Here is a 13,057-nt window from a genome sequence, read left to right on the forward strand (position 1 = left end):
TCATAAGTAATATGTGTTTGATTCTAATTTCTGTATGCAATAGGGAATCAAATATCTGGGGGCTGAGAGGTCAAAATTCTTGCAGGCTGCATAGTTTCTCTATAGCTCACCCCTTCAAACTCTGGAAAGTAACTTTTTGGGAGAATCCAGTCACCAGCTTCAGATATATATCTGCACTTTGAAAAGCTCTAGCGAGTCTCAAGTAGCAGAGATATGAACCCTAAAAAAGAAAAAAGATTTACTTTGTTGGTCCAACAGCAAAAAATGGAGTGTACTGTTACATCTGATAAGGACACTGTCAAGCTGAAGCCTGATAATTTCTTTGTACCTGTCTAGCCACAACACCGGAAAAATCCCTTCCTACTTCATCTTTTCATGTAATAAGAATGTGGCTGTCAGAAAGTAAAGTAAGGAGAGAAGAGAATAAATAGTTTTAATATTGGAACTGTCTGACAATCAAGCATTTGAGATACTGACAAAAGTATATAATTTAAGGTGAACAAACTTCTATAAGGCATGGCAGCGAATATATTAACCATCTTTTAAACCTATGTTCTTCATGATTCCAGGAATTTCAGATAAGGAGAGATTTGACCTCCGCATCAAGACAATACTTACTGTCCTAAAAGCAGGGGAAAGAAAGATATCATTTTTACACCATTCCTAGAGAGCTGCTTGTATTCCCATTTCACAGCAGGGAACCTGAGCCAACAGAGAAACCGCTAGCATGCTTACTAATTTTTCAGAGGCAAAGGCTGTATAAAAGCACTCCTGGGTTTCACTTTTGCTGCTATCTAGAGCTGAAAAACAGAGTCACTTCTTGCCTTTGTTCTTTTTCCTCTTTCTGTTACTTGTAACTGCAGTCAGGTCTCCTTTACATTCTGTTATTTGTTTTCAAAGGCAAAGTTCACTAGGGGCTGTCACAGTAGCAGAAAGATTCATCCTTTTAATAGAGATTTTCCTCATAATTTGGGAATTGTATTGGGAGATATGGGAGTTATGTTTTTGGAAATTTTCTATGATTAACCATCACCAAGGGAGAGTTTTGTCTTTAGCTTGGATTAGTATGTCTTTCAGCTTTTCAGGGGAAAAATACGAATGTAACAGTGACCTATCTATCATATCCATAATTGCCAATTCACTGTTAGATTGCAAATATATTTTTCTTGTTTATCTGACATTCTGCTTTGCTTCTTTTCCGTTAGTTTGTTAGTTCTGTTTAAATGCTTGTGTAATAAATCTTGTTTGTTTACATTTCCCACTTACAGCATTGCTTGTAAATAAAAGTTAAGGAGAACAAAGATCTCAGTTTGCTGGTTAGTAAACATATTCACTAAAAACAAAGATCAAGGCCTAGCTTTGAAAACTACTTTCTTTTTTCTTTCTTTCTTTTTTTTTTTTTTTCCTGACATTTTCTAATATAACTTGAATTCTAACTAAATGGTTTTAAAGACTATGGATTTCAAATAACTTAAAAGACATTAAGGAGAAAATTGTTCCTAGTCAGATTTCTACAATCCGACTTCTCTTGAAAGCCATATTGGTTGGTCATTTACTTGGTTTTGGTGTTTAAATCACTGTTATGACATAAACATTTATCTTTTTTGACTACAGAAATTGTTGCCCAGTTCACACACATAGTTTTCATTTATCAGAAACCTCTTTTGTCTTTTTTGACTGACTTAGTTATTCCTGTTCACTTTCCTGTCAACCAAGTGTCACATATGTATTTGTAAGGGTGCATTATGTAACAACTTCACAATAAATGGCATGCGCTACACATGTTCTCTATGTTGTTTCTTTATAAAACAAATGCCAAGGGGGGGGGGAGAGAAAAAACCTGCATTGTCTGCAGTAGGTAATAACTGAAGGAAAAATAAAAACACAACAAACAAACAAACAAAAAACAAAACAAGCAAACAAACAAAAAAAAAACCAAAAGAAAACAAATATTAACAATATGTTTCATATGAGTAAAGAAAGAATATACAGAATTCCTTTGGGATGCCACTGGTTTAGCAGACAAAGATATTTTTAACCTTTTAAGATTTAGCATAAAGAATGTGAAAATTAAAAATTCCTAGAAAGAAAAGCAGCTTTTATTCTTGTTTATTAATATGAATTCGTTGTTCACCTCAAGCTAGAAGTCCAATAAAAACCACCAACAAACAACAGGTTAGCTTTAAAATCTATAATATTTGTCAGACAATACATAATATTTTACTATGTTCATATTTAAAATTTAATTTCATTGCTTATATCAAGATTCTTTAGCATACTCTGAACCAGAGCCTAGTCCTATTTCACAAGGAAGGTAAGAGCTAAAGCTGGCTAAAAAACTCTCACATCTTAAAGGTTATCATATAAACCTCTATCTCATCTAAAAAATACAAAAGGGAATTAAAATTTTGGTGAACAAGTAAATTAAAAAAGCATTGTGCTAAAGGAAATGAGGATCAAAGCACACTGGGATTCAAACCCTGTGACACAAGTCAGTGTAATTTTGGCTTGGGAAATTTGTTACATGGGAGATTTACAGGTCCACATAATATAATAAAATAGGTAAATAAACAGCTCAAAAATTGTTACACTATTCATCTAACACAGGCACAGCTTGTAGGATTCCCATGAACAAAAATGGTCATTTCATACTGTTAGTACAGGTAAAGCTAGTAAGAATAACCATCAGAAAATGCTGACCGTTTCGTCAAACAAGGACAATATTTGATGTTATGAATGAACCGTATAGTGCCAAAGGAATAATGATTTTTCTGTTCTCTAAATTTCTGGAATTCCTTTCCTCTTTATTTCAATGCGTACATTGTGGTTAACCAAGATTCTGAAAATTCTGCTTTTCCTGTAGCAGTGAAAGGATATAGTTCTCCAGGCACATAAAAAGAGAAAAACAGAATCTGGTTTAGGACACAATTGTGTAAGTCATTTTTCAAAGGCTAACCTCTAAAACATGCTAGAAATACAGCACAAAAACTCAGTAATGTGAATTTCTGCAAGAGGACAAAAGGAGAAGTAGAAGCTGTTCTTTGCTAAATCAGAAGTTATTAGTGAGATGCTGGTATTGCAAGCACTAGTGCTTTGTCCTCTACTATTTTTATTCATATAAATTGGATAACGCTTTTGAAAGCAAGATTTCCATGCGATTCTAAATTAGGAGGAACAGTAAATAATGAGGAACAATGTGGACAGTAACAGGACTAATAGATGACAAATGTAGTTCAGTGCAGCTTAATGCAGAATAATGAATCCGGTAGAGGAAAGAAAAAAATAAAGGAGAGAAAACATTTAACCATCTGCAAGCTCAAACACACACAAAATAACAAAATAACAGAAACCAAAAAAAAAAAAAAGAAAAGAAAAAAAAGAAAATTAAGTTGCAGGCATGTCCTTTCCTAAAAAGAATTCTTTGCAGTGCTCCAGCCTCAAGATAAAATGAGAATGAGGAAATAGGTTAAAGGTTGTGTTAACTATAAAGGAGAACATGGAAAAAGAGAATGGTTATCACTCATCAACTTAAAATTTTGATTTTTTGAAAATCTATTCTTGAATCTTCAGGTATTTTTTTAGTTCTTCAGGGATTAAATGAGGCATGTCCATGGAATAAGCAGGAGTAAGCAGAGATCAAGTGATGCAATTGGCAGTGACTATTGTAGAAGTTTGCACTTCATTTTGCAGTCACAAACACTACTATTTGCAAGAAATTTCATTTCATTTTTTGTTGCTTATCTTCAGTTAGCCTGGTGCCTATGGTTTCCAAAGGTATTCTGTCAATACTGCACTACCAGAAGTTAACTTATTGACCATATGCACTCTTTATATATCCCAGTTCATGTCTACTTTTCTACTTTTCAGAAGGTAGATCACACAGGAGCAACAGTTTTCTATTGCATGAATTTATTCATATGCTTTTAAAAATCATTTCTATGAAGAGTTTTTATAATTAATCTTTTCAAATACAGTTACCTTGTTAATAAGACCAGTATATTTTAGTACTAGAAAAATCAATGTTAATGGTGTTTGGTCTTTTGTTTTTTTTTTTTCATCTTGCCAGTTTTCAGTCATAAGTGGCTGAAAGTGTGTAACCTGGAAGCCACCTGGTGCGTTGATATGACATTCCTCTAAAACATGAAGCAATTTGGAAAACACCATTGAATTGTAAAATATGATCTTTATCACAGGCAGCTATGAGATGGACATTCAAAACTCTTATGTAGCGTATTACTTTAGTTTGTGCTTGTGAGTATTGATGTGGATATGATCATTCAGTTTCTTAAAGGATAATTCTTCCTCAGTTTATTCCTAGACTTCTAGACTTCTGAGGTAGCTTTTAGAGAGTTATCGATTTTATTAGGGAAATGTTTTGTTTTCTTGAATTTTCTTTTTCATTGTTTTCCCTTCCTGTCAGGAGATTATGGCAAGGATATTATTTCTTGCTTCTCTTTCTTTAAATATACTCATTTAGTTTTTGCCTTAGGACTTCTATTCTGTATATTAGTAATATTAATTGCATCACTTTTTTTTTTTTTAAACTCCTAAAACTAAAGTAAATTTGTTCACTACCTGAGACTAAATATCAGATTTTCTGAAAACAAAATATACTCATCAGAGATATATTTGTATATAGATTTCGCCTTTGAAATATAATATCAGTCAATTCTAGTACCATTTTTCATGTACTTAGCAAGGTTTTTCCATTGATTTCTTTGACTGACAATAAGTTTTCTTCATATGCTGAATACTGAGAATCAAGTGTTCAAGGCCAACATGCTATTTTTGTCAGGTTGGTAGGGAAATTGCCTTGATTTTAATCCCAGGAGACAATCAAATATGACAAATTGGAATCCCTATAATGCTGGTAACCATTACACTCAGATATGTTGCACACTCTGAAGTCAAAACCACCTGATAATATTAATACTATTACCAACTGTAAAAAATGCAAATTAACACAAACATGTAAGAGTGAGTTGTTTAAAAACTTGTAATCATTTGAAAAATTCTGCTTAATCTTGCAAAGTTGATAGGGAGTACTGAAGACTCCTGGAAACTGTAGTCTGTCCCTTTTCAGTGTATCTTTCTCATGGAGAGCTGGAACTCATGCAAGAGTAGCTGGGACTGCCAGAATCACAGGACCTAGGAAGTGCTGCTCCATGGTGCTGTGTTCCAGTACACAAAAGCCTGCCACATTATACCATGATGTGGAATACTGAAAAACCAGGGCATGGATATACAGGCTGCATCTTGAAATTTAGATCCTATGCATGCTACAGAAGTCCTTTAAAACAAATGGAATCAACAGCAATATTTTAGGTGAAAATGTAGGTTTTAAGGCATTGCAAAAAAGACTATTTTTGTGACCATGTAGGGCTCAGATTTGGGAAATTTGTTTTCAGTTCTTGCTTTTATTATATTTTCAAGCCGCTTTATTTCTCTCTTCTTATATAGAATAAACTAGGACTCTTAGCCAGGTCCTGTAAGTGTCCATACTGCTGGCATTGCTATGACCACACGTATTTTTGTCTTTTTCAAGTTGTATTTTCCTGATAATCTCTTCTTTCAAGTTGGTTTGGATTAAAATCTACATGCAGAACAGAAAATCATCATTCAAGAAGGCACCGTAACTGCACCATCAGGAGGCTGCCACCTTTCATGCACAGTGAATTTCATATAAAAGAATCTGCCTGCTACATTCATTTCTAGGCCATATCTGCAGCTAAGTGAATATCCATCACCTGGTAGCTATAAGTTTTCACAGGCATTGCAATTTGAAAAAAAAAACGATATCTCTTTTTGATTAAAAAAGATACTTAAAGAGATGTAGTCGTTGAAATTCATGCAGATAATATGACCTATGTGAATACTGTTAAACGTAATCTAGTACAGGGACATCTGGGAATGCCATTTAATTATTCTGATTACCTACTTAAGTGAACACCTTCAATAGCTGAATAATGAATATTACTTGTCCACAAAATTATCCAAAATTAAACATTAACTTTGACATTTTTATGCATAAAGTTTGAAAAAGAAGCAAAGATACATTTGGAAAGCTGGGATTTCCTTGCAACCAAGAGTTTTTAATTTTTGTCCAATTTTATTCTCCTATGTTGCATTACAGACCAATAATTCAGAATGTGTTAACTAGCAAGTTCAGTAGTATGGAATCAAATATTAAAAATGAAGATGTTTGCATTTCCTTCTGACTTTTTCTTTGACATTTTTAGACTTCAACTAATATTTGTAATAGAATTAGTTTGCACTTGGATTTTGAAATGCTTTACCACTTACATTCAGCATAGGTTTGTGAATAAATCAGAACTCAGTTTTTTTAAGATTTCTGTTCCAGTTGCTTGTCATCTTGAAGACACAGAAAGCCATCAGACCCAACTGTTATATTTTTTGTGAGGTATGATTTTATTCATTTTATCTGAAGTTCATCTTTGTTAATTGTTTCTGAAAGAAAAATGAGCAGTGTTTTAATTGTATTCACTTGAAACAGCACAACCAAAAGCAACTGCAGAGAAGCACTTAAAAAAAGAAGCTATCTGTTTGTTAACCACAATTAGAAAGAAGAAAAGATTAAGATAAAAGGTCATTCTGAACATGGATACTAATGAATTGTTTTCTCAACTGAGAATCAGAGTGGATTTGCTATATCACAAGGAAAACTCTTTAGATGTGTCAAAGAAGCTATTTAAGCCTTTGTTTCTTGCATGAAAATAGCCTAAAATTGCTTATTTGATCTGCACTTGAAATCCAGGTTCCCTCACCTGTTAATAGAGAAATAGAGGTAATGTCAGTAAGGAAATCTCTCTTTTCTGTAAGGAAGATTGAAAGAATCATTGGCAGAGAGCCTGCCTTTTTCTGTAATGATAGCTGGAACACAATGACCAGCTTAAGGTTTACTCCTGATTTTTAAACAACTAGAGTTACATAAGACATACAGAGTATGTAGAGTTACATAAGACCTTACATTTATAATTTGATTGACAGTGCTGGAAACTAACAAGATAAAACTGGAGAAGTTTAGATGCTGGAACAGAAAAAGTCCAAGACAAAATTATCTATTCGATCCACAGAAATGCTTCTGTAGCAATATGTGTTGAAGAGATGAAATAATGTTGTGCTGACCTCCCCAGTAATACTTGTCCACCTATGTGACAGACTTTAAGAGCTGCTGTTATGCTTAAAAGTGTATAGGAAATACTGCCTACCTCTTAGCAGATATAGATTACTATTCAATAATAATAATAATAATAATAATAATAATAATAATAATAATAATAATAATAATAATAAATAACCCAAGCAAATTAAAAAAAAAAAAAAACACCACTTCAAAAGAGAATTAATGCTCTTAAAATTAAATATGCAAATATCTTCATGAAGTCCGAGACATTATACTATGAGATTAAGCCAAGAATTAACACTTATTTGAGCTCTTATTACCAGTCCATATTGGGCTCATCTTGCAAATGCAGTGATGTATTGTCTACATCAGCCCTAATTACCTATAAAGTTATGCTGGGATTTTTACATAAAAAAGAAAGATTTCATTTCAAGCAGGATAGTATTCCACTGGACTTTTATTTTTTGTTCTATGTTGCTTTTTATGTTTTGTTATCTTCAGTATGAGCTTCTTAGGTTACAAAAAGAAGTTTTGCTTGGACATCAGACTGTTCTAGGCAGTAGTCAAGCCCTTCTGCAATAATTAAAATAAAAAATTAATGAGATTAATTTAATAAGTTTAATAACTGGGATAATATTTCTCTGCATCTTCATTACTTAAAGCTCACTTAAAGGATTGTGAATGAAAACCTGTGTTATTGAAGATCAGAAGTTTGAAAGAGACATAAAGATTGTTTTTATTGGAGTTCTTGCAAGATACTTTTTCATCATTGAAGCAATATTTATTGTGTTTAAAACCAACTAACAAAACAAAACAAAATGAAAAAAAAAAAAAAAAAAAAAAAGTCTGGCCCTATAGTAACTTTCTATTACTCTTAAAATGAAAAAAAATATTCTTAATGTTTTTTTTTATGCATATCATTTCTATTAGAAAAGTTACTTAGGTGGGGTAAGATTCAGAGTTCAAATTCTCTCTTCCCAAAAGCTTGATAAAGGCATAAATCTCGGACTAAAATTTAGCTGAAGCATTTGATGTCCTACTTTAGTCACCAGGAAGGAGAATTCCTAGGATACTTGAGCTGAAGTAACCATCTCAGAAATAGAGTATATGTGGTAATGCACTGGGAGAGGAGCAGAATTCCACTTTTTGTTGCTAAAATAAGATATGGAAGCCAAAAATTATAATATTCTATTCTGGCAATCCTGTAACTCTTCCTCGGGGCATGCACTATAAGATCAGAGATATTACAGCTAGTCAGTAATTGGACAACCACCTTTTTCCTGCCTGTAAATATTGACTTAGGGACTCATCTCCCCACTAATATTTTTCTATCAAAAGGCACCAAAACAGTCCTTTCATAATGCTCACTCTCCACACAGAAAAAAACTATGATGACCATTTTCTATTGTTAATAACGTATAGTAACTATCTACTGTGGTGGTGCACTTAAAGTCTTTTCCTTCAGGAAATCTGAGTTCAGATAATTCATTTGAAGTGATGAGGGAAATATGTCAGTCTCAGCATATTTCTTAGTAGATATTTGTACACAGTAACAATCATTCACATAATTTAGCATTATTGATCATCTCTGTTCAGAAAAGCATCTGAAGCAACAGGATACAATTTAAACTCCTGTTCAAGTTCAGTAACTACTCTCTGGAAGAAAGGTAGAAGAAAAACAAAAATAAAAAATGTATTTCCTAATGCACGCATAATTTACTCCAACTAAATGTTATTAAAAACCTCTGTAGTCCATTTTTCTTTTTCTAGTAATATTCCCATAAAGAACAGAAGGATTTTTATCTGTAGATAATTTGCTTGACTGGATTTGTAGTTTTTGTAACTTGAGTTCATAGTGAAGAAAGTACTACAATCATATTTTTAAGTTATTAAAATCTCTGTGTCCATTACTAAGTGTCTGTAATGTATTTTGTGATGGACTTTACAACTTCCTGAAGGAAAGTTGTGATGAAAAAGGGTCTGGCCTCTTCTCTCAGGCAAATAGTAAGACCTGAGGAAATAGACAGAAGTTGTACCAGAGGAGGCTTAGGTTGGACATTAGGAGAAACTTTTTCTCTCGGAGGGTGGTCAGGCACTGGAATGGCCTGCCCAGGGAGGCGGTGGAGCCGCCTTCCCTGGCAGTGTTCAAGAGGCGCCTGGAGGAGGAGCTACGAGATATGGTTTAGTGCTTGTGATACTAATAGGAATGGGAAGGTGGTTGGACTAGATGATCTTGCAGGTCATTTCCAACCTTGTGGTTCTACGATTCTATGATTCTATGAAGAGAAAACATATATACTTGTGATATGCAGGCATATATTGTGCCTGCAATCAGGTATTTAGGCATCTAAATGCTCCAATTACTTGCACCTGTAATTGAATTCATTGCCAGTGTAAAATTAGAGGTTGCATTTTAAAATGGAGCCCACAGTGTAAAAAGGAAGACTGTAAATAAAGATATTCTAAGTTAAAGTACCAAAGTAATCTGAAATGATAGCTGTTCCAGGATTACACTAATGAAAGAACACCTGCTCGTCTTAGGATAAGAATAGTAGTATAAGAATATATGTATTATGTGGAAATAGAAATGAAAACAGTAGCTGAAGAACATACAAAGAATGATATTCACTAAAATTATCAATAAGCAAAAAAGCTTATTGGTATTCTTTGCATACTTTCCAGACTACAGTTTACGGACATGATGCAGTAGTGAGAGTTATTCTGGGCTATGAACTATGCAAGTGGAAAATAAAATTAGATATAGACAACTAGAATTACGGAAAATTAGAGAAAACATACCTTTTACAACTTCAGGAATCTATAAATCTATGTGACTATCTCAAATTAAGAACTTAAAAAACTTAACTGCATTTCTTACTTTTCTATAATTACCAATATTATTCTCATGATATTAAATTTTATAGCCAGATATGCAGTTTCTGTACATTTGTACATCCTTCTGGAAGGTATGTTACTGTACATGTGAGATAAGGAGATCCAAGTCAGCCAGAGTGAATTTACGAAAGGCAGATTGTGCCTGACCAACCTGGTGGCTTTCTATGATGAATTGTTGCATTCATGGCCAAAGGAAGAACAATTGATGTTGTCTACCTGGACTTCTGCAAAGCCTTTGCTGTGGTCCTGCACCATATTCTCATCTCTAAATTTGAAAGATATGGGTACAGAGGATGGATTATTTAATGGATAAGGTATTGGTTGGAAGGTTGCAGTCAGAGGATGGTGCTATGTCCACATGGAGCTCAGTAACAAGTGGTATTCCCCAGGGTCCCATCTTGGGACCTATAATCTTTAACATCTTCATCAATGACAGTGTTTAGCCTGGAGAACCATTCTTTGATTCTACAACCCTACAGTTCTATGATTCTATAACTCTCTGCTTGTCTCCAACCCTGTTTCAGGCCCTAAAGATCTTGGCTTTGTACTGGAGGTAGACATATGCAGCCTTAGATGGGCTTTGGCCTCAGTCTATAGGCTTGTCAACCTGATCTTCAGTAAGAGCAAGATTGATGTACTACTCCCCAAGGCATACATTTGAAGTTGCATTTTCACAGATGGCTTAAGACTCACTTAAAACCCAAGAGGGATTACTATACTTATTGTAATTAATGCGCAAGGACAGAATTCATGTGAAGATTTAAACAGAGAACAGTTGCGGAGCATCATATAGTATGACTATTAAAAAGTTCATTTGTATATCCAGAGTGAAAAGATGGGCTAGCTATATTTATTGACAACTGATGAAAAACAATACAAAAAAAGCATTTTAAATGTTAATATATAATCAGCTCCTTTTGCCTAGTGGATATGTTTAGAACTTTCCTTTTGTACTTCTTGGGAAAAAAAAAAAGAGAGAGAGTTGGAGGTATCAATTAAGGTACTTTGATTATGAATTCTGGAAATGTTGGGAATTTAGATATACTTTTAATTTTAATCTTTTCCTACTGTGTAAGAAGAAAAACTGAATATGAAAAATATTTTTTTCTGCGTTTTGTTTTCAATCATTTCATGTTAATTGATTTCAGCATTATTCTGGGTTTGCAAATACATCGTAAAATGAATTTCTCTTCCCCAGAATTCATTTTAGTCTGCATGTGTTAGTTTTTTTAATAACTTGGTGTAAATATATTGTGTTCTAAACAAATGCAGTTCAGTTTATGCCACTGACTTTCCTTCCCTCAATAAAAATCCTTATGCATCAGCACCTGTTTCTGACAATGTAAGCAAAATGAAGCATGGCTGAAATTCATAGGTTAGCCTAGCATTTATTCATTAAAAACAACAACAACAAAAAAACAACAACAACAACAACAACAAAAATGAAGCCATAAATGAAGCTTCAGAGTGGATGAAAAGAAGACACTATCCTGCAGCTTATTGCATTCTGAGCCAGGGAAAACAGCCTTTATAGCACTATTACCAATGAATTTTAAATCAGTCTAAAGTTCAAACTTCACTGAAGCATCACATTGTATGTTGAAATCAGATGACCATTTTGTCTGGCAAATGCCATCTATATATTTCAGAAAACATCCATGTTCTCATCTAAAATGAATTAAAAGACATGAGAACTTCAAGCATCATTTGTCATCTGAAGCTCATGTTCATTAATACGCCTCATATCTGTAACTCTGAGAAAAGCAAAGTCAATTTCCAAATTACCATAAGATTCAAAACTAAACAGTAATACATTTTAAAATGAGTGTGTTGAAAATTGAATGCCAACTGAAAATAAATTATAGTACCTCTTAAAATTAAATTACAACAGACTTTTTCTTTGTCCTTTCCCTTGTTGTCATCTTCAGTTAGTCTAGCTGTCCAATTTTTACCATATTTACCCTGTGACAAGAAAGACTTAGAATATAAAAGACAAAAACAGCACATAATTTTTCATAATCAAATACTTTACAACAAACTTAGCTTGTTATTAAAAATATATTTTTTTTTGTTTGTTTTTTTATTCTACTCATTCTTTCAGTGCATCCACCCCAGTGAAATTTCATTCTGATTATACAAAGCTTTTTTATTTGTCCATGTTTTGTATAAACATTATATATTTTAAAAACAATATATGCTTTAAAAAAAAAAACTAAACTGAAAGATTAATAGTTTTTCACTATAAATTTTCAAATGTGGACAGAAACAGGTAAATAACCATGAAATTAAAAAAAAAAAATCTGAAAAGGCTGTTGACTAAATATTGAAATTGATTATTTTGTAGATTTTATATTACTTCAATGTTAAAAATATTGGAATTTCTTTTCTAATCAAAAGTCAAAACACGCACAAAAAAAATCATAAAATCATAGAATGAATCATAAAATGATAGAATGTCTTGCATTGGAAGAAATCTCAAAGATAATCTAGCGTAAAACCCCAGCCTTGGCGGACTTGCCAACTGCTAAGTCAGACACTAGATCATGTTGCCCAAGGCCCCATCCAATCTCACAGTGAACGCTTCCAGAGATGGGGCATGTGCAGCTTATCTTGAGCAATCTATGCTAGCACATCACCACACTCTCACTGAAAAATTTCCCATGTCATCAAATCTAAATGTTCCCTCTTTTCATTTGAAACTATTTCCCCATGTCTTATCAATATCTTAACTCATCTGAAAAGTTTATTTTGCTCCTGTATATACACTTTAAATATTGTAAGACCACTTATAAGGACTCCCTGGACTCTTCTCTACTTCAGGATGAACAAGCCAAGTTCCCTCATCTTGTTTTCATAGGTGAGGTGCTCTCTCTATCTTTGTGGTTTTTCTCTGGACCCACTCCAAAATCTCCACATCCTTCTTGTGCTGGGGAACCCAGACCTGGATGTGGTACTCCAGATACTTCCCTCACAAAGGAAGAGAGAGGGATAATCAACTCCCTTGCCCTTCTGGCTACA

This window comes from Phasianus colchicus, chromosome 6, assembly GCF_987193195.1.
Source record: "Phasianus colchicus chromosome 6, bPhaCol1.hap1.1, whole genome shotgun sequence".
Classification (NCBI taxonomy): domain Eukaryota; kingdom Metazoa; phylum Chordata; class Aves; order Galliformes; family Phasianidae; genus Phasianus; species Phasianus colchicus.